Source organism: Perognathus longimembris, chromosome 28, assembly GCF_023159225.1.
Source record: "Perognathus longimembris pacificus isolate PPM17 chromosome 28, ASM2315922v1, whole genome shotgun sequence".
NCBI lineage: Eukaryota > Metazoa > Chordata > Mammalia > Rodentia > Heteromyidae > Perognathus > Perognathus longimembris.
In genome coordinates, this window is record NC_063188.1 from 70,039,077 (window position 1) to 70,061,374 (window position 22,298).

Here is a 22,298-nt window from a genome sequence, read left to right on the forward strand (position 1 = left end):
AAAGTGCTCACCAAAGCCACCAGAAATGTACTGTGAAATGGAATGCTTGAGAGAGGTATCATAGCCTTTAGTATGGCTAAATTACCCATGGTTGGTCTTAACAAACAAACAGAATACATTCATCTAATGTGTATATGTGGCACACTTCATTGCAAATGCAGGGAGAGAAGCAGGGAGGAAGGGCAAAGAGAAGAGGGCAAGCAGGACAAAGAAAGTCACTTTACATTCTGAACATTCCCAGTTCTAGAGGAATTTCATGGCAAATTCAAGGCAACCAAACTTTCAGAAGGGATGTAGGGTGCTGGCTGGGAAAATTTTTGTGTGTTCTAGATGTTCTGTAGTCCTACTTTTTTTTTTTTTTTTTTTTTTGCTAATCCTGGGGCTTGGACTCTGGGCCTGAGCACTGTCCCTGGCTTCTTTTTGCTCAAGGCTAGCACTCTACCACTTGAGCCACGGTGCCACTCCTGGCCTTTTCTATTTATGTGGTGCTGAGGATTTGAACCCAGGGCCTCATGTATACGAGGTGAGCACTTTACCACTAGGCCATATTCCCAGCCCTTCTGTAGTACTCCTGACAGCATAAAGACATAAGTCACAACACTGACCCACCCCCTTTGATAATGGAGTGCATTCAGTCCAATCCATGTCTTTATCTGCCATTCAGGACAGTCACTGCTTCTTCACAGCCTCTCAGCCAGCCTGACAAGCATCATTCCCAGTGGGCACACTTCCTGGTAAGGCCAGTACAATTACCCATGTAGCTTTAGTTTATGATGGAAAGACAAATAATTTGATATTTCACTTATTTAATATTTTCTCATAAATTTTTAACTGAATGGTGTTGGGAGATATTGGAAGTTATTCTCTTTCTGCTGTAAAGTAGTGTATATTAAAGAGTGAGCACCTGGGAAAGTGTGGTTTTACCAAAGTGATTCTCAGAGATATAGTTGAAATACATCATGGAAGAGAGAAATGGCCAAAGTAAAAAAGAGACAGCATCTGAAAGAGATAAATGTGCAACTAGAGATAAGCAATGCACAGGTGAGCTCCAGGGTTCCCAGTTACACAGGCTGAAATGAGGTGTATGACTTAACTCAGGGTGGGATACTGAGCACCAACAAGAGATGGACATTTTCTAGGAGTATACAGTCCTTCACTTGGTGACTCAATATGGAGGCCTGTTTTGCTTTAGTTATGTGTGAAAGCAAAGAGAAAGACTTGTAGTTTCTCCTGTTTTCTTTCAAAGTACAGCAGACTGAAGGTAACTGTTGAAAGGCATAGTAAGTGATAGAGATTTGTGAAAAGCCTAATACCATCAGAAAATAACAGAGTATGATCCAGTTGGGTATGGTACTACATGCCTGTAATCTCAGCATGTGGAACACTAATTTAATGACAACATGGAGTATACGAAGACTCTATTACAGGAAGGAAGGAAGGAAGGAAGGAAGGAAGGAAGGAAGGAAGGAAGGAAGGAAGGAAGGAAGGAAGGAAGGAAGGAAGGAAGGAAGGAAGGAAGGAAGGGAAGGAAGGGAAGAAGAGAAGGGAAGGAAAGATAGAGGAGAGAGGATGGAAAGAGTGAGGAAAAAAGGGAAGCATAAAGAGGAGAAGGAATTGGATGGTGGGAGGTAGAGAAGGAGGGAAGAGGAGGGGAAGGATCTAATAAAAAGTCTTCCATTCAAACAAATCATAAGGTACCCAGTAAATTCATACTTACATGACAGGAAGAATGAATGAGAAAAAAATAGTAGTGATAAAGTGGGACATTTCCTAAAACTAATTTAGTAAATCCATATCTCTTAAACATTGTCTTTATCCTCAACTTCACAATTGACGCTCAGGCTCTCCCTTTCACCCTAAAGTAACCATGATATAAACCTGTGCCTTTTCTCCATAGCACAGACAAGACAGGTCTGAGGATTTTAATGGCTCAGGAATAACAAAAGGAAGGACACATATAGCTAGTTGTCCAGCCTTATGCTTCTTGTCTGCAGTGTATTTTAAGGATACTTCCTTTCCTGTTTCCCAGCTTTCACATTGCAAAGGTCTTTTTATTGGGAAGAGACAAAGAGAGGTCTGAGGACAGCTTTCTTTGTCCTCTAGCCTAGGAAATAAGCATTTATATAATAGAAAATAAAAAATTTAAGTAACTACATCTATTTTACAATGCACACTTAGTTAATAAATGTTACAGTGTTGGTGTTAAAACACAATAGATTATGATACTCAAGTAAGAACCCAGTACCTGAAAAAAATGACATAACATGCCATATGATGTTTATGCTTCAGTTACATTGATTATGATTTACATTTTAATACTTAGTGGTTATAAAGAACAAAAAATAATGTCAAAATTATGAAATGTTCCCAAAGCAAAAGCTTCTCCAACACCTTTTGGTGAATTGGGCATGTTAAATATATGAATAAAAACAGATTGTTCAAAAAAGGAGAAACAAAATGAAGAGGAAAAGCTAAGGACTCGTAGGAAAAAGCTTTACTCTTTCATGTCATTTTATTACTCTTTCATTGGAAGAAATCATTTGTTCAGTAGAAATCATTTTGTATCCTATTATTTTGCAAATCTGTTACCTCTGACATCAAGTGTAATTAAATTCTGGAGAGTGAATTTGTCCATTGTTTTATTCATGATAATTAACATCAAACACAGCTTCTCATGCTATTTCTACCTCACTTTGGTTTTGGGGTGTTCCTGGTAATTGTGCACACCTGATTTCATGGCTTTACCACTTGTTTGTTGTGTAAACATTTTCTCCATTTTCTTTTTCCTTTATAATTTCCAAGAGAAAACTCAAAGCTCTAAGGTAACAAATTCTATGGAGATTTGGGTTTAGTCTTGCATTTTGACCTTGATGTGATGCAGGAATATTTCTTATATATCTTCAGAAAGGCCTCCTTTATGGATTTTCCAGTTTATCATGGATTAACCAGAAGACACTGCATCTTTGTGTACATTTAGAATGCACTCTATTGACAGCCTCCTAGAGAAATATTGGCATCAGCAATAACCTTCATTTTTCTAACTATGGAAACTTTCATTAATGTGAATTATATTATCAAAGGCTTTCTAAAAGGATAAATCTGAAAGTTTGAAAGTTTGAAGTTGTACAGTTGTTAATTAAAGTATATAATAGTTAAAGCAGGCTACTTGAAAAAAGGCAAACATCTTAGATATGGCTATGATTTTACCTAAAACAGTTGTTTCAAAACTGTCATCTGTCAGTTTCTTGAAAATAACTTGGTGAATCTATAGAAATAGACTTCAAATTTTACAAATTCAGATTTATTGGTTAAATTACTGTGCAGGGATGAAGTTTAAAATCTTATATATCCCAGTATACTTTTCATGCTATTTCAATGTATTGTTAATATGATATGTATGCATTTATTTCAGTGACAATGTATTTTGAATGTAATAGTTGCTAATGTTTAAAGAACTGTTTTCCCAAATATGGAATGTTTGTTAAAGAATCTGTGAAATAACTTAGACTTGTTATAAGTAGTTGCATGTGGATACATTTCTTAAAAAATGACAGCAGTGTAAGAAAAAATCAGTAACTAGTAAAAGTAACTAGAAAAATAGTGACAAGTGTGATTGAAGAAAAACTTTAAAAATGTAATCAACAGCATAGGTGCTGTTCATGGTTTGAATTCAACCCAGACAGAAAAGTCTTGGAGACTCTTATCTGTAATCAACCACCCAAAATGCCAAAAGTGGAACTGTGTCTCAATGGTAGAATACCAGGCTTGAGTAAAAAAAACAAAGAGAGTGGTCCAGTATTAGGACATATAAAGCCAAGTAATCAACAGGCTGAAACAATAATAACTGGAAAAAATTCATTCCCATGGGACAGTGGCCTTGTTTACTCATTGGGAGCAAGTACTTGTATATTATTCACAAGAAAGAATGTTACTCATGATCAAATTAATTTATTAGAAACCTATTAAAATATTTAAAGTCCTACATAATCAGGGTCAAAGGAGATACATGGCCAACAGAAAAGAAGATGTTTTTAAATATTGCTTGGCACTCATATGTGATAAGCAGGGAAAACAAACAGGAGATGCAATTCTTACTGAGGATACTGGCTACAAAGATCCACCTGCTAGAGGATCCACTCTGCATTGATGCACATTATGCTATGGCACCCCCACCTGTTCTCCTCTTATAGGCCAGCCTGGTGCACCCACGGGATGCTTTCTGTACAAAAGAAGAATTTGACTGTAGGTGGCATCCCCAGCCATGGAGGTCTGAACTATATAGCACAGGGCCACAAAATCAGTGACAGGTCCTTCTTGCCCCTGAAGTACAGGGACAAGAACTGTGCCCCTGGTGAGGCTAAGAAGTTGCACAGAAGGCCCAGGCTGAAGGTTCTCAGAGTGACATCAGTGGAACAACATGTAGCAGAGATTGCAACGCTTCAGAAACAGAAATTATATTACCAGCAACAAGTCCAATCCAGACTGCAGGGACACTCGCAATTCCAAATATATTTAATGTGAGCATGCCTCACATCTGATCACAGCCCTTTTTCTGCTCCTCCATTCTATGGCATAGAAATAAGGATTAACTACTTGTTATTCTCCTAACAAATCATTGTGGACTGAACAAGTGTTTCCTGAGTATCCATATTTCATGAAGTACTTGTTCATCTGACTTAATCTTGGCTATAAACTGCAAGAAGATATCAATATCATCATGATGCCAACTGACACACAGAAATGGTCAGGTCACAGACTACTCAACTAGTGCTTCTGGTGTTCATAAATCTCTTCCTAGTGAATAAAAGCATAGACAAGGTAGTTGAATATAACACTTAAAGGCAATTGTCTCCTAACACTCATATTCCAAAAAATAAATCACACAACATGATATCAAGCACTCGCTTAAGTGTATGTAAGCATCTTGAACAGGCAGTAATTCAAGTAAAATTCATTCTTGGCTTGGAAATTTAAACCTAGTCCTGTACCTTAGAAACATCACTGACTTTGAAAATTGCATTGATCTGTCTTTGTACTTTAAAGAATGGTTCAAGGTAATGATTGTTATGAGGAAAATGAAGATTAGAACACCACGTACATTATAGGACTGACTTCATTGTGATTGTATGCTTGATTAGAAGAGTAAAAAGAAAGACAAATTCCAACCATTATAACTTTATAATGTATGACTAGTTATAGTGTTTATCTAAAGCCCAAATTAGAATCACTCTGTATCTGTAACTTTTCTGTTCTTATCTATGGCCTCATATCTGAGGACCAGTGCACAAAGCTCCTCACAGACCTTCTTGCAATGTCAGGTGTCAGAGATGCTCCAGTTCAACCCCTTACAAACTATACGCCTGCTAGTAAAACTTTTCCTGTTGCAAATATTCTGTCGATCTTAATTTTTCCAATGAAAGCTACTATAATTATCTATCTCAGTCTCATCATCAACTATGTGCTATACAGTTCTGAAACTCAAGGTCTAAAAAAAGTCACTAGCAGGGACAATATGTAATTGAGAATGAAGGGTTATACTAATGCCTAATTAGTATCAAGGTGGCATATTACAGCATCACCAATAATTTTAAATGACACCATATATTTGTAAGTGTGGCAGCATAGGAAAAGCACTGGTGTCTATGGATATTGCAGAGATTATCTGAATATATTTGTCAGACTACCCCAGCAGCAAGTTTATTTTGGTTTAATAGTCCTTTAGTAGGATAATATTCTATTTTTTTATGCTGGAGATTTGCAGAGCTCTGGGGGTGCAATTTATGGCTATTTACACTTTAGGCACATCCTAAGCTCTGTTTGCTTGTAATTTTTGGAATAAGGTCTTAGGTTTATTTCCAGCCATCCTAAAGCTCTAGCCTACTATGTAGGCTTCCTGAATAGCTGAGAAGACAGGCATGTACCACCATGACCACTTTTTACTGGTTGAAAGGGGTTGTTGCAAACATTTTGTCTGGGCTGGCACTAAATTGTGGTTCTCCCAATCTCTGCTTTCTAAATACCAGAGATTGATTATATGTGTGAACCACCACTCATGATGTGTTTTTTTTCTACAAAAGTTACATTTAATTTACAAGTAAAAAGGTACACATGAAGCATGAAAAAGCCTATTAAACAAATGTACAAAGCTCCTACCTTTGTTTCCTGTGTTAGCCATGGCTGCTCTTGAAGCGCTGAATGAACAGAGCTTTCAACCCCCTGGGGGTGGGGGTCAGGGAAAAGAACCAACAATTAAAATGTCTTCTTATGAGAAACCAGTTGCTTACCAAGTAAAATCTCTTCCTTTTAAGTTTTTATTTGCCCTAGCTGGTCACAGCCTTTGGAAACTTCCTTCATAGCACAATCAAAAAGCAAAATAATACCTTACAAGACAGTACTCTGGAACTAAATTAAAAGGGCAAGTGGAGTGCTTCAGGCTGGACAAGAAAAATAGGTAAAGGTCAAACAATACTATAGGTTTAAAAGCATAAAAACCTGTGACATAACACTGTTCACAGATTAATGGAAAATAAAAATGTTCTCACTCCAAAAGGAAGGACAAAAGAGAAAAGCCAACTATTGCACCCCAAAACCACTGACCCAAGAAAACAATTTGATTTTAAACCTTAGCTTAACTGATCAACCTGGGATCTGTGGCCACTCCTTTGCTGCCGGAGGCCGTGTCACACACACCCCCTACCCAGGTCCTGATTTAACCTGAAGGCATATGATGTCACACAAGAATCACCATAGGGAGGGACTGGAAGAGCCAGGGAAATATACTTAAAAGTATCTATGAAAACTATCTACATTTAAGTGTTCTCAGGACTGTTTTTTATGGGCTAGTTCAGCCCCACTTGTACTCTCAGTATTACATGGTTTAGGACCCCAGGACACATTCTCAAAGATAATGTTGCACACAGGGAATTGTTTCTTCCTAGTTCATTAGTTATGTCACCTTTCCACCCCATTCCCACCCAATCCTACCCTTTTCCACAACCAGAAATATCAAATCGATAAGGGTTTCTTGCCCCTCCAAGCCTCTTTTCCATATTTTCTTCTTGGTTCTTTTACAGCTTCAGGAATATAGACTGTAGGGTTTGGTGTGGGGTTCTTTTTCACTGAGGATGGCACAAGTGTCAAGTCTACAATGGAAACAATGTGCAGGCATGGCATGGGCAAGCTACTGATGAGCACTGTCTTGTGGCTGTGTGGCTGAGAGCCTGCTCCATTGTGGGGCGTGGCGGGGGAAGCCCCCATAAAGTCCTCCACTGAAGGCAAAGTCCTGCATACATCTGATGACTGACTCTTTCAGGCCCAGGGAGCCATGGCCTTCCACCAGCTTCTTCTTGACTGGGACCACTGCCGTTTGCAAATTCTCTGCATTAACAATCTCATTGTCACTTATGAGTTCTTCCTCTTTCTCTTTGGTCTCTGAATGTCCAGATTTCCCTCCTCAGTGGTGAACGTTGAAATCTACTCATTGTGGTCAGTGATAGACTGTCAGGTTATCAAGCTCTATTTCCTCTTCTGGAAGCCCCAGTAAGCCCTTGAGTTCATCTTCCTCTCCAGCTGACAGCAAGATCTGAGGCTGCTCAGGCAGGGTGGATGCACCAAGTATGACTGTAGAATCAATGGGAATTTGCTGGGGCTTGTAAGGTTCCAACTGAATGTGACATAATAAAATGTCCCATGTGCTGTTGAGATCTATCAGGAAAACTCTTCTCAAACTTGTGGCAGGTAGACTCGAAAGCAAGGCTGGTGGTCAATGGTAAAGTCACAAAAATCAGAGATTCTCCCCAAATAAGCAATGTTTCTTCTTACCTACTGATAAGTTTCTTGTTCATTTCACATAATTCCATGTACTCTGGAGGAATTCATTAAATTAGAGACCTTCCCGTTTGACTAAGGTCCATAAGCCCATGACCTACTAAAACTCTCAAATAGCTTGTCTCTTTTTACTACATCCAGACATAAACCAGGTGAGATTTACCTTCCCTGTTTGGGCAGTTGAGCAGCAGGAGGCCAGAACTGGCATTCGAGGCTTCCCCCATCTTACGAGTACCCCTCTCATTTGGTGGCCCAAAGCCCTGGCTGTATTTTTTAGATGTGGAATAATGTTAAAAATTATGAACTCTCATCCATCTAAGAGAATCAGACATACAAAAAATCAGTAACCAAAGTTTTAAAACAGAATTCTTAATTTTATACCTTGTCAATAACTATTCCAGTTCAGTAATGTTATTAAGATAGACAGAAACTCCTGAGAAGGCCGCTCCTGAGAGTATAGAAGCATTGATTGCCATTTTTTGCCATTCCTGGGGGCTTGAATTCAGGGCCTGAGCACTGTCCCTGGTTTCTTTTTTTTTTTTTCTTTTTTGCTCAAGGCTAGCACTCTGCCACTTGAGCCACAGCACCCCTTCTGGCTTTTTCTGTATATGGGGTGCTGATGTATACTACACAAGCACTCTACCACTAGGCTATACTCCCAGCCCCTGATTGCCTTTTAAAATTCACAATTGTGCCAGCCTCCAGGGGGTATGTGGGTGACTTTTCTGACAATTATTTAGGGTAGCGAGTTATTTAAGGACACTGAGAGCAGAGGACCCCATCTGCCTGATTACAAAATGTGCAAAGAATGCTATAACCCGTACAATAAAGAAAAATGGATTGATTTGTATTTTGCTTACATAACACTCCTCAATGGACATTCATCAAACACTTCTGACATGACCTTGGCAAGGAAGTGAGAAGAAATACTATGTGGACAGTAATCCTTTCCCTTTGGAGCCACATGGAATGGGAGAACCATGACAAATGCATGCAAGTGTTATAGGCATATCTTGTCAGAGCTGTATGACTCCGGCTTCTTACAGGAGGACATAAAACAGAATGGTTTCCATGTCAGGGCAAATGAAGAAGAAGATATAGTCACTTGTGCTACATTCCCAGAATCTTCCTCAGTAATACATCCATACTTTCATTTAACTCTGTCTTGAAAACTTCATTTTTACAGAGAGAAATTGCCAGACTTTTACTGGCTGTTATCCCAAAGTGCTAACCAGAGCCATCTGAAGTGTACTGTAGAGTCCACTGCCTAAGTGAAATGAAATACTTAGAAGATCAGTCATAGTTGGCATCTAGTAGAGATAAATATCCTATACTTGGTTTTACAAGAGGAAACAAACTTTCATCTAAATATTTTCACAGACACACTCTATGCTAAATGCCGAGGGAGAAGAAGACAGGCAGGACAAGGAGCAGAGGGTAGGCAGGGCAAAAAAGTCACATTAAATTCTGGTCATTCCCAGTGCCAGAGTAATTACATGGTTACATGGCAAATTTAATGCTTCCAAACTGTCAGACGGGATTGGCTGGGTGCTGGGAATAAAGTTTGTGGATTTTTTTGCATTTTTTTAATGTTCTAGAAATTCTGTTGTCCTCCTGACAACATAGACACAAGTCACAACACTGACCCCCTTCCCCCAACAATGGAGTATGTTCATTCATGTCTTTGTCTGCCAGTCAGGACATTCCCTGCTTCTTCACAGCCTCTCAGCCAGCCTAACAAGCATCATTCCCAGTGGGCACACTTCCTGGTAAGGCCAGTACAATTACCCAGGTGGTTTTAGTTCACGATGAAAAGACAAATAATTTGATATTTCACTTATTTAATATTTTCTCATAAAACTTTTAAACAGGGCTGGGGATATAGCCTAGTGGCAAGAGTGCCTGCCTCGGATACACGAGGCCCTAGGTTCGATTCCCCAGCACCACATATATAGAAAACAGCCAGAAGCGGCACTGTGGCTCAAGTGGCAGAGTGCTAGCCTTGAGCGGGAAGAAGCCAGGGACAGTGCTCAGGCCCTGAGTCCAAGGCCCAGGACTGGCCAAAAAAAAAAAAAAAAAAAGTGGTGTTGGGAGAGATCAGAAGTTATTCTCTTTCTGCTGGAAAGTAGTGTATATTAACGAGTGAGCACCTGGAAGAGTATGATTTTACCAAAGTGTTTCTCTAAAAGATAGGTGAGATACTCAGAACATCATGTAATGTTAATCAGAGAGAAAAATGACAGAAGTCAAAGAGAGAACAGCTGAAGGAGATTAATTCATAGCTGAATATAGGCAAGGTTACAAAGTACAGATTCAGGTAGAACACAGTTGAGCTCCAGGGCTCCCAGTCACACGGGCTGAAATAATGAGGTGTATGACCTAACCCAGAGTGGTTTACTGAGCACCAATAAAGAGATGGACATTTGCTAGGAGTAGGGCAATCCTTCAATTGGTGGCCCATTATGGAGGCCTGTATTGTTTCAGTTATCTTTGAAAGCAAGGAGGAAAGAAGCTCATAGTCTCTCTTTTCCTCTCTCAAAGTACAGCAGACTGACTATCTCTGTTAAAGGATATAGAGGAAGTGAGAGATTTGAGAAAAAAATCAGTGGCTAGAGAAAACCTTAATTACATCAGGAAATAATAGAGTATAACCTCATCTGGTCATGGAGTACATGACTGTAATTATAGCACAAGGAATACTATTTCATGATGCTATGGCCATCATGGATTATAGCAAAACACTGTTACAGAAAGAAGGAAGGAAGGAAGGATTGATTGATTTGGGAAAACACATCCATAAAAACACATCACATTACCAGGAAATTCATATTTGTGTCACAATACAAAAATGAGAGAAATAGGGCTGGGGATATGGCCTAGTGGCAAGAGTGCCTGCCTCATATACATGAGGCCCTGGGTTCGATTCCCTAGGACCACATATACAGAAAATGGCCAGAAGTGGCGCTGTAGCTCAAGTGGCAGAGTGCTCAGTCCCTGAGTCCAAGCCCCAGGACTGGCCAAAAAAACAAAACAAAACAAAAAATGAGAGAAATAGTAGTGATAACGAGGGACATTTTCTAAAACTAATTTAATCAACCCATCAGAAAGCTAAAATATTAGCCAGAAAAGAGTGGTTCATACCTACAGTCCTGGTTTCTCAGAAGGCTGAGTTATGAAAAACCATGGTTTAAAACCAGTCCAGGCAGAAAAGTGTATGACAATCCATTTCCAGAAACACAAGCAAAAATCTGAGCTGCAGTTCTGGCTAAAGTAGTGGATTGCCAGGCAAGCAATCAAGCCAGAAAAGTTGAGATTATGGGTTGAAGCCCTGATACTAATAAAAAGTTGAAATAAAAGCTCAACAATAAGCATGTATATATGAAGCAAAAACTGTTGGAATTAAAAGACAGAGAAATTAAATAATAGAACTATCAATAACAGGTAAAACTATAATGCAGAAAGTCAGTGAAATTATATTTAGGGAACATAAAGTAATAACAATGAACTAGGTCAAACAGTCATCCACAGGACATTTGGCCAAACAAAAACAGAATATACAGAATTCTCAAATGCATAAAGAGTTTTCTAGAATGCACAATATAAATGTCCATCAAAGTATGATCCTTGGATATGAAGGGATTGAATTAGAAATGAATTATACAGATTGAATATATTCACAGATATCAAAAATTAAAATCAAGGGGCTGGGGATATAGCCTAGTGGCAAGAGTGCCTGCCTCGGATACACGAGGCCCTAGGTTCGATTCCCCAGCACCACATATACAGAAAACGGCCAGAAGCGGCGCTGTGGCTCAAGTGGCGGAGTGCTAGCCTTGAGCGGGAAGAAGCCAGGGACAGTGCTCAGGCCCTGAGTCCAAGGCCCAGGACTGGCCAAAAAAAAAAAAAAAAAGTATGATCCTTGGATATTAAGGGATTGAATTAGAAATGAATTATACAGATTGAATATATTCACAGATATCAAAAATTAAAATCAAGGGGCTGGGGATATAGCCTAGTGGCAAGAGTGCCTGCCTCGGATACACGAGGCCCTAGGTTCGATTCCCCAGCATCACATATACAGAAAACGGCCAGAAGCGGCTCTGTGGCTCAAGTGGCAGAGTGCTAGCCTTGAGCGGGAAGAAGCCAGGGACAGTGCTCAGGCCCTGAGTCCAAGGCCCAGGACTGGCCAAAAAAAAAATTTAAAATCAAGCCTTTGTAAACAATTAATGGTTCAATGGGAAATGTTATTGAAATTACAAATGGCATAAAAGTCAGTAAGAATCTTATTTCCAATTAATCAGCAAAAAGGCAGAAGTCAGCTGAGGCTGGAGTCTTAGAGCACTAGTTTGAGTGAAAAAAGCTCTGAAATCAAGCCCAATACCAACACACACACACACACACACACACACACACACACACACACACACCCCACATGAAAGAAAGAAAGAAAGAAAGAAAGAAAGAAAGAAAGAAAGAAAGAAAGAAAGAAAGAAAGAAAGAAAGAAAGAAAGGAAGGAAGGAAGAAAGAAAGGAAGGAAGGAAGGAAGGAAGGAAGGAAGGAAGGGAGAGAGAGAGAAAGGTAACATAAGTATAGTGCTGTGTGTGTGAGAGAGAGAGAGAGAGAGAGAGAGAGAGAGAGAGAGAGAGAGAGAGAGAGAGAATCTAAGGAGCCAATAAATCAAGATGAACAATGTCAAACAGCAAAGGAAGACCTGTTTCTTTCTGTGTGTCACCTTTTGAAATATAGAAAATTTTTCATGAAGTTACTGATACTAGAATACACTTCATGTTTTTGTAGGGTGGCTAAATAAAATATTGGCCTACTCACTGTCTTAAGAAATATCCTGACCATACATGGTGAGACATATCTTTAGTTACAGAAGAAATAGGATGATTAACGCAGCCAAAAAGTTTGAGATTGGCCTGGGTCATAAAAAAGAGTAAGATTTCAACAATTGGGAGAGAGAACTAGAGAGAGAAAGAAGAGAGAGATGAAGGGAGAGAGGAGAAATGGAGAGAAGACAAGAAAGAGAGACAGAGAGTATGAGGAACCCAGAGAAACAGAAAAAAGAGAAAAACAGACATCAAAACAGAGATCCAGAAACAGAGAGAGAGTGAGAAAAATATATAAAACAATAAATAAAGAATAGAATCTCCATTACTAAATTTCAAGTTTTTGCTGTATGTTCAGCGTGCTTAACTATGACATAGTACCAGGTAACTGATGTCTTATGGTTTGTATCTACATTTTGTTACCATCCAAAGAATAGCTGTTATGGTCCTTTCTTTTCTTTTCTATTTTTTTTTTTTTGCCAGTTCTAGGGCTAGGACTCAGGGCCTGAGCACTGTCTCTGGCTTCTTTTTGCTCAAGTCTAGCACTCTACCTCTTGAGCCACAGCACCACTTCCAGCTGTTTCTGTCTATGTGGTGCTGAGGAATTGAACCCTGGGCTTTGTGCACGCTAGGCAAGCACTCTACCGCTAAACCACATTCGCAGCCCTCGTAGTCCTTTCTTTACACTCTTGTCAAGGTACTGATGTAGGTTCTCTGTATAGAAATGATGAACACATGCATGATTGCAATCTCCATTGTGTTGGGGAGATTGTCCACTAAACCAGACACTACAAACAACTGAGGTAGATTCTCACAGCAATGATGAACTTATGATACCCTGAGAAATCATGACACTAGGGAGGAAGGAGGAGACTTATTTTAGTCCCTTTTCCATTTTCTATTAAAAAAAATACTCCAAACTGGGTACTTAAAAAGGTAAGATGCAGCTGGGCACCAGTGGCTCACATCTGTAATCCCCACACAATATTTAAAGGTGATATATGATGCTTAAACACTTGTATTTTGCACAGTGAACTAGAAGTTACTTTCATGATAAAATAGGGAAAATGTGACTTTTTCTGTTTTACAATGAAATTTACCAATGAATATATTCATATTATGTGTCAAAATAAAGAATGTGCCAGACTCCTATTTGCATAAATACTAGTCTTATGGACATAGCTTAGTAGTAGCATGGCTGCTTAGCATGAAGAAAGCCTGAGTTTATAATTACCAGTACACTGAATAAGGAACAACTTCCATTACTTTTTTTTCTTTTCTTTTTTCTTTTCTTTTCTTATGGCTCTTCAGTTTACTTCATGAAGGAGTTACACTAGCCCAAGTTAAAAGCAGATCCCAAATGGTTACATTATACACGTTTGTGACAAGGAACAGAAAGAAAATTGTACTCATTGCAAGGAAATCCTCACTTAAGCTTCAGTGAATCACAAGCACTTAAAACCCATGAACCTTCATCTGATCACCCTTAGCCAGTCCAATCTCTACCAGGAATTCACATATGTTCTTGCGCTGGTCGCCCTGTAGCATCCATATTCTGGATGCTCAGTTACAGTACCCTTGCTGGCAAATTTCTTCTTAAATGCCTTCACTAGTTTCTTTTCATGGTAATCATCAACAGTCCCTTGGACAGTAGTAAGAGTCTTCCTGCAGTTTCTCTGTTGAATTCTTATATGGATATAATCCTCAGTGCCAGCAGGAAGCAGGTCATCACCCTTACTTGCATTAGCAGAAGGGTCAAAAGAGTGGAGCTTTGGGATACTGGACATAGGATACTATTCCTTTTCCTCCGTGGAAACAGCCTGTGGAAGGCGGCTGTGGGAGAAGGTGGGCGTGGGAGATGGAGCTTTGGGAAGCAAGGGTGCTCAAGGGGGAGGCAGCTGAGACCTCAGCGGCGGCTCAGTGATTGGGGCCCTCGATTATTTTTTCAATTAAAAAATTTAACTACTATTCATGCTAACAATAATTTTATCCCATTATTTGAGGTTCATATAGAGCCATGGTTGCCGAATTAGGATTTATCATCAGTTTTCTCTAGGAGTGCTAGGGTTTTTTGGTTGTTGTTGTTTTATTTTTTGTTGTTGTTTTTTTTTTTTTTTTTTTTGTCCTGGGACTTAAACCCAGGGCCTGAGCACTGTCCCTGGCTTCTCTTTTGCCCAAGGCTAGCACTCTGCCACTTGAGCCACAGCACCACTTCTAGCCGTTTTCTCTATATGTGGTGCTGGGGAATCGGACCCAGGGCTTCATGTATACGAGCCAATAACTCTTGCCACTAGGCCATATTCCCAACCCATGTTTTAACAAACAGTAATATGCTCAAACTTTATAAACATTTAGAAGTATTTTCAACCCTTGCACAAGATGGGACATTGCAGACGTACCAGAACAGTCAGGCTGGAGAGGTTTCCAAGGTTTTATTTTTCCATTACATATATTTAATAGAAATGTTATTCTTTTATAGATCATTTGTATTTGGACTTAAATAATTGTCAGATTTTTTTTCAATATATAATTTCCAAGAACCACTTTCTTAGATTTTGGTATGGGAGAACAAAACACATAGACATTTGTGATAAACAAAGTAACCAAATGCTACTCTGTGGGAGGTCTAGGACAGATGGGGAATTGGACCTTAGTTCCTCTAGTGCCTAATGAGGAATATCCACCCAGAGAACAAATCTGAATGAAACTGCTTGTTTGTGTGTTGTCATTATGTACTGGGGCTGGGGCTTTAATTCAAGGCCTAGACACTGTCCACTAGCGTTTGTGCTCAAAGCTAGTGTCAGCATGCCCTCCATCTCAGGTCCTCAACCCCTCTCTCAAAACCAGTTGATCTGGCCAGGCCTAACCACAACTGGCCTTAAACTCTGCCTGTTCCTCCCTCTTCACTTCCTGCCTCTAATAAAAGTTCCCCACCCCTTGTCTCCTGAATATAAAAATGTCCCTGAACAAAGGACAGGCACCATTCATTTCTCCTCCTATGGGAAAAGTGGTCTTGTCAGTCCCTGCTGGCAATAAACTTGCTGTGGTGACCCTGTTCATGTGTGGTCTTCTGGGATGGTAGCTTTCAGCTAGCACTCTATCACTTGAGCCACAGTGTGCCACTTTTCTCTTTTTTTGGTAGTTAATTGGAGATAAGAGTGTCATGGTCTTTCTTGCCCTGGCTGACTTTGAACAGTAATCCTCAAATCTCAGCCTCCTGAGTAGCTAAGATTCTAGGCATGAGCCTTCAGCACCCAGTAGAAGTATTTTTGCTTTCTTTTATCTTGCCCTAGGGGGAAGGGGAGGAGGGACTTTCAGTAAAGGTCACTAGTGACTGACACTACAGCACAGGAAACCTTAGATGGTGCAGCCATTGTTGAGGAGAGCAAAACTGACTCCATCTTGAATTCACTGAGAGTTTCCCTGCCCTAGGAAATTGGAAAAAAAAATAGCTAGCTTGTTGTTTAAGTGCTATCTTTAGTAACCACTTCCCTGTCACAGCCAGTTTTTGTAACCCAAACTGTCTGAAAAGTCTTCGCTTACTGTACTAAGATTGTGTAATTTGCTTGGCCACCTGCATTGTGGTTTTGGCCTTGTAAGCCCAGTCTGAGAACTAGTCAAAGTGACAATTTCAGCTCCCGAGTCTGTTCTGTGTCCCTGGATGGTCAGCTTGCATTTAGTTCCCCAATAAATCCATCTTTGCTTGATACTGTCTCACTGTGGTGGACTCCAAGGAGGGACGTGGTATTCCCTCCAGAGGGACATGGAATCCCCTCCCCCAGACCCCGTAACACCATAAAGTTTGAGATCAAGATTTTTAAACAAATTTCTATGTTTCCTTTCAAGAGTGAGCTAAGAAGGCTGTGGGGAGGGAGGGCGGACAAGAAGGAAGCAGAGATTGGAGGGAGCCTGAGAGCATGATTCTGGAACTCAATTTCTGTGATCTCTAACTTTCCTAATCATCCCTTTGTAGTCAGACCCCATTCTTTCCCCAGCCCAGACTGTGCTGGAACTTCTGTGCCTAATCCTGCTTTTGATACTTTTCTGTGTATCCAAAAGTATGTAAATTCTAGTGGAATGGATGGTTTCTAGGTCTCCATCAGTCCTGAGCTTTAGTTTCCTAAGTGAGTATTGATGGCAGGTGCCCCACAGGCTTCCAATGGTTTTTCATTCATTTGCATGTCATCAACAGTATTGAAGTGTTTCAAGTTTTAAGAGGCAAGATGACCTCTAGGATACTTCTTTTGCAGCTAATGTCTTCTACCATTTGCTATAGAATTCATTAACATTGTTGCTGATGTCACCCAAACCTGCATGGTCCATATCATCACGGGTAAGTTGAAGTTCACAATTGCCCATACTGAAGAAGAGATTTTTCTCCTACTGTAAGCTGAACCAGGTGGTCAAGAGCTCCCAGAGGCTCCAGATTGTACTCATTGCAACTAGATATGCCACAAATGCCTGTTTTCTTTCTGTAGGAGTGCATTTTTACCAAATTTGAAATGGAATGTGTTTCTGAAGAAAATAATGAGATATATTTAGATCTAGGATTGGCATAGTTCTGTGGAACCTTCAATGCTGTCCAAAACGGCAGAGCCATGACAGTGAAATTGTGTGGCATCACTCTGGGCGCCTCGATGTCCATATAGAGAAGGTGAACAGGAGGAAAGGGAACTTATCAAATTTCCCTAGCAGGGTCTTGGTTTTGAACAAATAAGTTGCTGGGCTTTTTGAAAGCTCATTGGTTTTCTTTACAAGTATCTGGTGCCTTAATACTTTTCTCCATTAGAAATGGTTTATTATGCTTGTACTTTTAAAAATTACTTTGGTTTTTATTAAGTAGTTATACACAGGGTTTCTAATTCCAGAATTGAGCTTAGGAGTATAATGCACCTTGATCAATGCCACCCTTTCCAACATTCTTTTCCATCTTGCCCCATCCCATCTCTACCCTCAAGTTAAATAGTTCAATTTTTACATAATGAATATTGAATATAATGTCTTTATTTTCTCATCCTTCCTCCATTTGTGTCTCTCCCTCTCAACAACCCTCCCCAACATACATAGAACATGTTTCAATTCCCTGATATTTATTTTGTTTAGCAATCTGTCATTTTTTTAAAGAGATAACCATTGGAATTCTCCCGTAAGTATGGCATCCTGTAGTGAATTTCTTTTAAGTAATGTGATCATACAGTATTGAACCATGGTTTTGGCTTTCCAAACACTAAAACTTTCAGTGATATTGTCACTCAGTGTAGAAATCATACTTCTGTTTCACATTAGATGTTTCCTCCTCTCCTCTTTTCAGTGGATATACCTTAAATCATGCAGTTATTATTCAATAACACAATTAGCTTATATGTTGCTGCCAGATTAGTACACACCACATACTGAAGGAAAGAGGTTCATATTTCTTTTGTTTTAGTATATATCTAAACAACAGAACACTATGAAACTTTGTTTTCTAGCAATATTATGAGTGTATTTTTTTTGTCCATTAGGGGCTTGAATTCAGGGCCAGGACATTGTCTTAAGTCCCTTTGTGCTCAAAGCTAGTGCTCTACCACTTCAACCATAGCACTATTTCTGGTTTTTGAGTGGTTATTTGGAGATGTCTCGTGGAGACTTTTCTGCCTGGGTTGGCTTTGAACCATGATCCTCAGATCTCAGCCTTCTGAGCAGCTTGGATTATAGGTGTGAGCCACCTGTTCTTGGATAGAGTGTATTTTTTATGCTGTCTTATGGCTTGAACTCAGGGACTAGGTGCTCTCACTGAGATTTTGTGCTCAAGGTTAGTGCTCTGCCATGTAAGCCACAGCTCCACTTCTGGCCTTTTGGTCATTAACTGGAGATAAATTTTAGGGACTTGCGTGCCTGTTCTAGCTTCCAACTAAAGTCCTCAGATCTCAGCATATAGAGTGGGTAGGATTATAGACCTGAGCCACATTTATATACCTTATAAATGTAAATTCTGATTTTGTTGGTGTGGGTATGTGGTTTTCTATAATGAGATGTTTTAGAAAGTCATAGGAAGTAGTCTGTACACTTTTACATTAAAATTAGCAATATGTCAAATTGAATATGCCTACTAATTTACTACATATTTAATGAAGAAAAGGGGGATGTTAAACACACTCATGCTCATAATACCACTGAAGATTTCCAAAACACACTGAAGGGATGATGGCTGATATTTTTCCTAAGGAACTTTATTTTGAACATGATGTTCAAAGTTTATCTCCTGTGTGAAAAACTGTCTAAAAGTTTAGTCCCAAACACAACACATTTAGTCGTTTCTGGATAGGTTCCACTGTCTTCCCACTCAGTGAGTGGTGAGGATGAACTTTCTACTTGGAGTCTCTCTCCTTCCCATCAAAACCATCCCTAGTGCTCAGCACCAGGGCTACCTGCTCTCTGTCACCCTTACAATACCCTGGGTTTGTGTCAGCATAGAAAGTTTGCTTCTTCCATCTTAGAGATTTGTATGCCATTCCCCTTTTTACTCAAAAGCCTGTTACCTTATCCCTGTCTTTCCATGGCTGCCTGCTTCTCTAGTTCTTCTGTCTTCTGTTCAGAGAGTTCACCCTTATTTCACAGTGTAGCAGCCACCCCTTCAATCAGTTTGGTTTCTACAGTGTTTTCTTCAAGGCTGTAATGAGTGTCTCATTAAGAGTGTCTTTAGTAGTTTGGTTGTTTGAAGGAAATATATAGGAACTTTAGCCACACTTTCCAGATTCTTAGGACCCAGAGCAGAAGAGACTGAACATCATTTTGGTTCGAGTGAATGCTGAGTGAACAGTTTTGAGAATATCCCACTTATATTGAATAATTTATTTCTTTTTACCCACAGTGTTTTGGTTTTGACTGTTTTTCAAAACTGAAAATAACAAATGCTTTAATTATTTTATTGGAAGTTATCTCTTTCAGCAGTAGTTGCATCTTGACACATCACTTCCTGGTAACAATTATCCCCATTAACTTAATGAAATACATGCTTATACACTTAGACTCACCTGAACCATTGAAGAACCATATTTATTTTTTCGAATGTTGTTTTGATTGTGACCTTGCAAAACATTCTGTTTCATATTAATTTTATATTATTCACATCATTATTTTAATTTCTCCACAATGTGTGAAGCTTTTACTTTATTCCTACACACTGATTATATTCAAAATGGTCTATTACTTTACATGTAAATACAAATGTTCTCATAATGAAAGAATATGGAGTTTGTTCGAATATTTTAGTTGACTATCATACTTTAAAAATATCATACTGTTATATCCTTTAATAAAATCTACACTGCTATGCTAAGTTGCACCTAACTTCAAATCAAATATCTATATATAAAAAAATCCAAAATGTACTAAATATGAACTCATAGGGAATTGACTAGATGATTTTTGGTATAGTATACTATTTCTTACTGCAAAACTAATGCCATAGGGCTTTAACTGGGACTTCCAGGAAGACGGTGGAGGAGCAGCAGAGCCCTAGCTGAGCTCCCTCCGACATCGCAGTTTTCTCACCCCATAGAAACTTTTACTCCTAGAAAGAAAGCCAGAGTAAGTTCTAACAGTACAGGGATTCTGGCCAGGAAGGAAAAATCGACTTTCCTAGTCTGAAAACACAGATTTGAGCTCCAGACGGCATCCCACCACCGCACCAGTGCAGGCGCCAGCACAGCACCCAGCACAGCGACCCACACTCCGCGTGGCTAAAGCACACACATAGACCAGGGAGAAAACCTCCAGACAGCGGCTGAGCACAGAAGACCTGAAATCGCAGAGAAAGTGTGAGTACCCCACGAAAGATATTCTCACTCACGCTCACAGAGCAGCTTCTGGAAGGTAGCCCTTCCCCCACCACCAGAGCAAAGTGCCATCTTTGACACTGGCATAGGGTCAGACCAGACTGGAACAAAAGTGGGCCTGAGGAAAGCGAGGACAAAGGAGCCATCTTTGAAAAGGGCAAGAGGGACAGACCACTGAGAGCCAGCTCTGCCCAGGAGAATGCCCCTTGCCCAGGCAGGAGGCTCGTCCTGGCCCGAGGCATAGCCAGAGGTGCCCGCCCTGCCTGTCAGAATTTCTAAATTTAAAGTGAAAGCAGCGAGCAGCTACCGGCAGCACTGAAACACCAGACGGGGGAACAAACACTTCCTGAGACAGATAAATGGTCCCGTCACAGAGGAAGCCCAATTACCAGCTTGAAACGGAGCTGAATTCCATAGCCACCTCCCCCAGGCGGCCGCCCTGCCCAGGAGGGAGGAACCTCCCCAAGGCAAGCAACTCTCAGCCGGGTAAAGCAGGCCAGAGGCACCTCGCCCTGCTGAGTCCACAGCCTATTCAAACCCAGGCGTTAAAGGCCACGGCCCCACAGCAGACAGAGGAGCCATGGTTCCCGAGACTGCTCACGTCCCCATCTACAGAGGACGCCCAAGTCATACCTGCAAGCTGTGCGAACCACAGAGACCAAGGATTGCACCAACAGGAGAGAAGTATCACAACAGATCCACCCCCTGCAAACTGAAAGCAAGTCAAACCAGCCAATCAGGAAAATAGACTGCAGACCATCGCAAGGAAACCAGAGACTGGGGAAAGACCACCCAAACAAGGAGGAATCCATTTTTTTTTCTTTTCAAACATTTTTTAAACTTTTTTTAAACTTTTTTTTTTTAGTATGCAACTGCTATTTTTATTGTCAGTGGAGATATTTTTTTTCAAATTTTTATTATCAAACTGATGTACAGAGAGGTTACAGTTTCATACGTTAGGCATTGGAAACATTTCTTGTACTGTTTGTTACCTTGCCCCTCATGTCCCCCTCCCTCCCCCCTTTCCCTCCCCACCCCCTCCAGGTGTTCAGTTCACTTACACCAAACAGTTTTGCAAGTATTGCTTTTGTAGGTATTTCTCTTTTTTTTTTTTAACCCTGTGTCTCTCAAATTTGGTATTCCCTTTGAATTTCCTACTTCCAATACCAGTAAACACTGTTTCCAATATACTCAGATAAGATTACAGAGATAGTGTAGGTACAACCATAGGAAGGTGATACAAGAACATCATCAATAATAGAAACTACACATACACATAGGACGTTGAAAGTAGTTACAACTGTGATATAACAATTGTTTCCATAACATGGAGTTCATTTCACTTAGCATCATCTTATGTGTTCATAAGGGTATAGCTATTGGGCCTTGTGATGCTCTGCTTTGGCTTGCCTAAACCTGTACTAATTCTTCCCAATAAGGGAGGCCATAGAGTCCATGTTTCTTTGGGTCTGGCTCACTTCACTTAGTATAACTTTTTCCAAGTCCTTCCATTTCCTTACAAATGGAACAATGTCATTCTTTCTGATAGAGGCATAAAATTCCATTGTGCATATGTACCACATTTTCGTGATCCATTCGTCTACGGAGGGGCATCTGGGTTGGTTCCAGATTCTCGCTATGACAAATTGTGCTGCGATGAACATTGTGCTGGTGGCATTACTGTGATTTTGTTTGTGGTCTTTTGGATAGATACCCAAAAGTGGGGCTGCTGGGTCATAGGGGAGTTCTATATTGAGCCTTCTGAGGAATCTCCATACTGCTTGCCAGAGTGGCTGAACCAGTTTACATTCCCACCAA

At 40.1% G+C, this 22,298-nt stretch overlaps 2 pseudogenes; both read right to left on the reverse strand.

The window, feature by feature from the left end:
- Nucleotides 1-7,005: 7,005 nt before the first annotated feature.
- LOC125343094 lies at nt 7,006-8,051 on the reverse strand (annotated as a pseudogene).
- Nucleotides 8,052-14,115: 6,064 nt separating this feature from the next.
- LOC125342947 lies at nt 14,116-14,447 on the reverse strand (annotated as a pseudogene).
- Nucleotides 14,448-22,298: the final 7,851 nt, after the last annotated feature.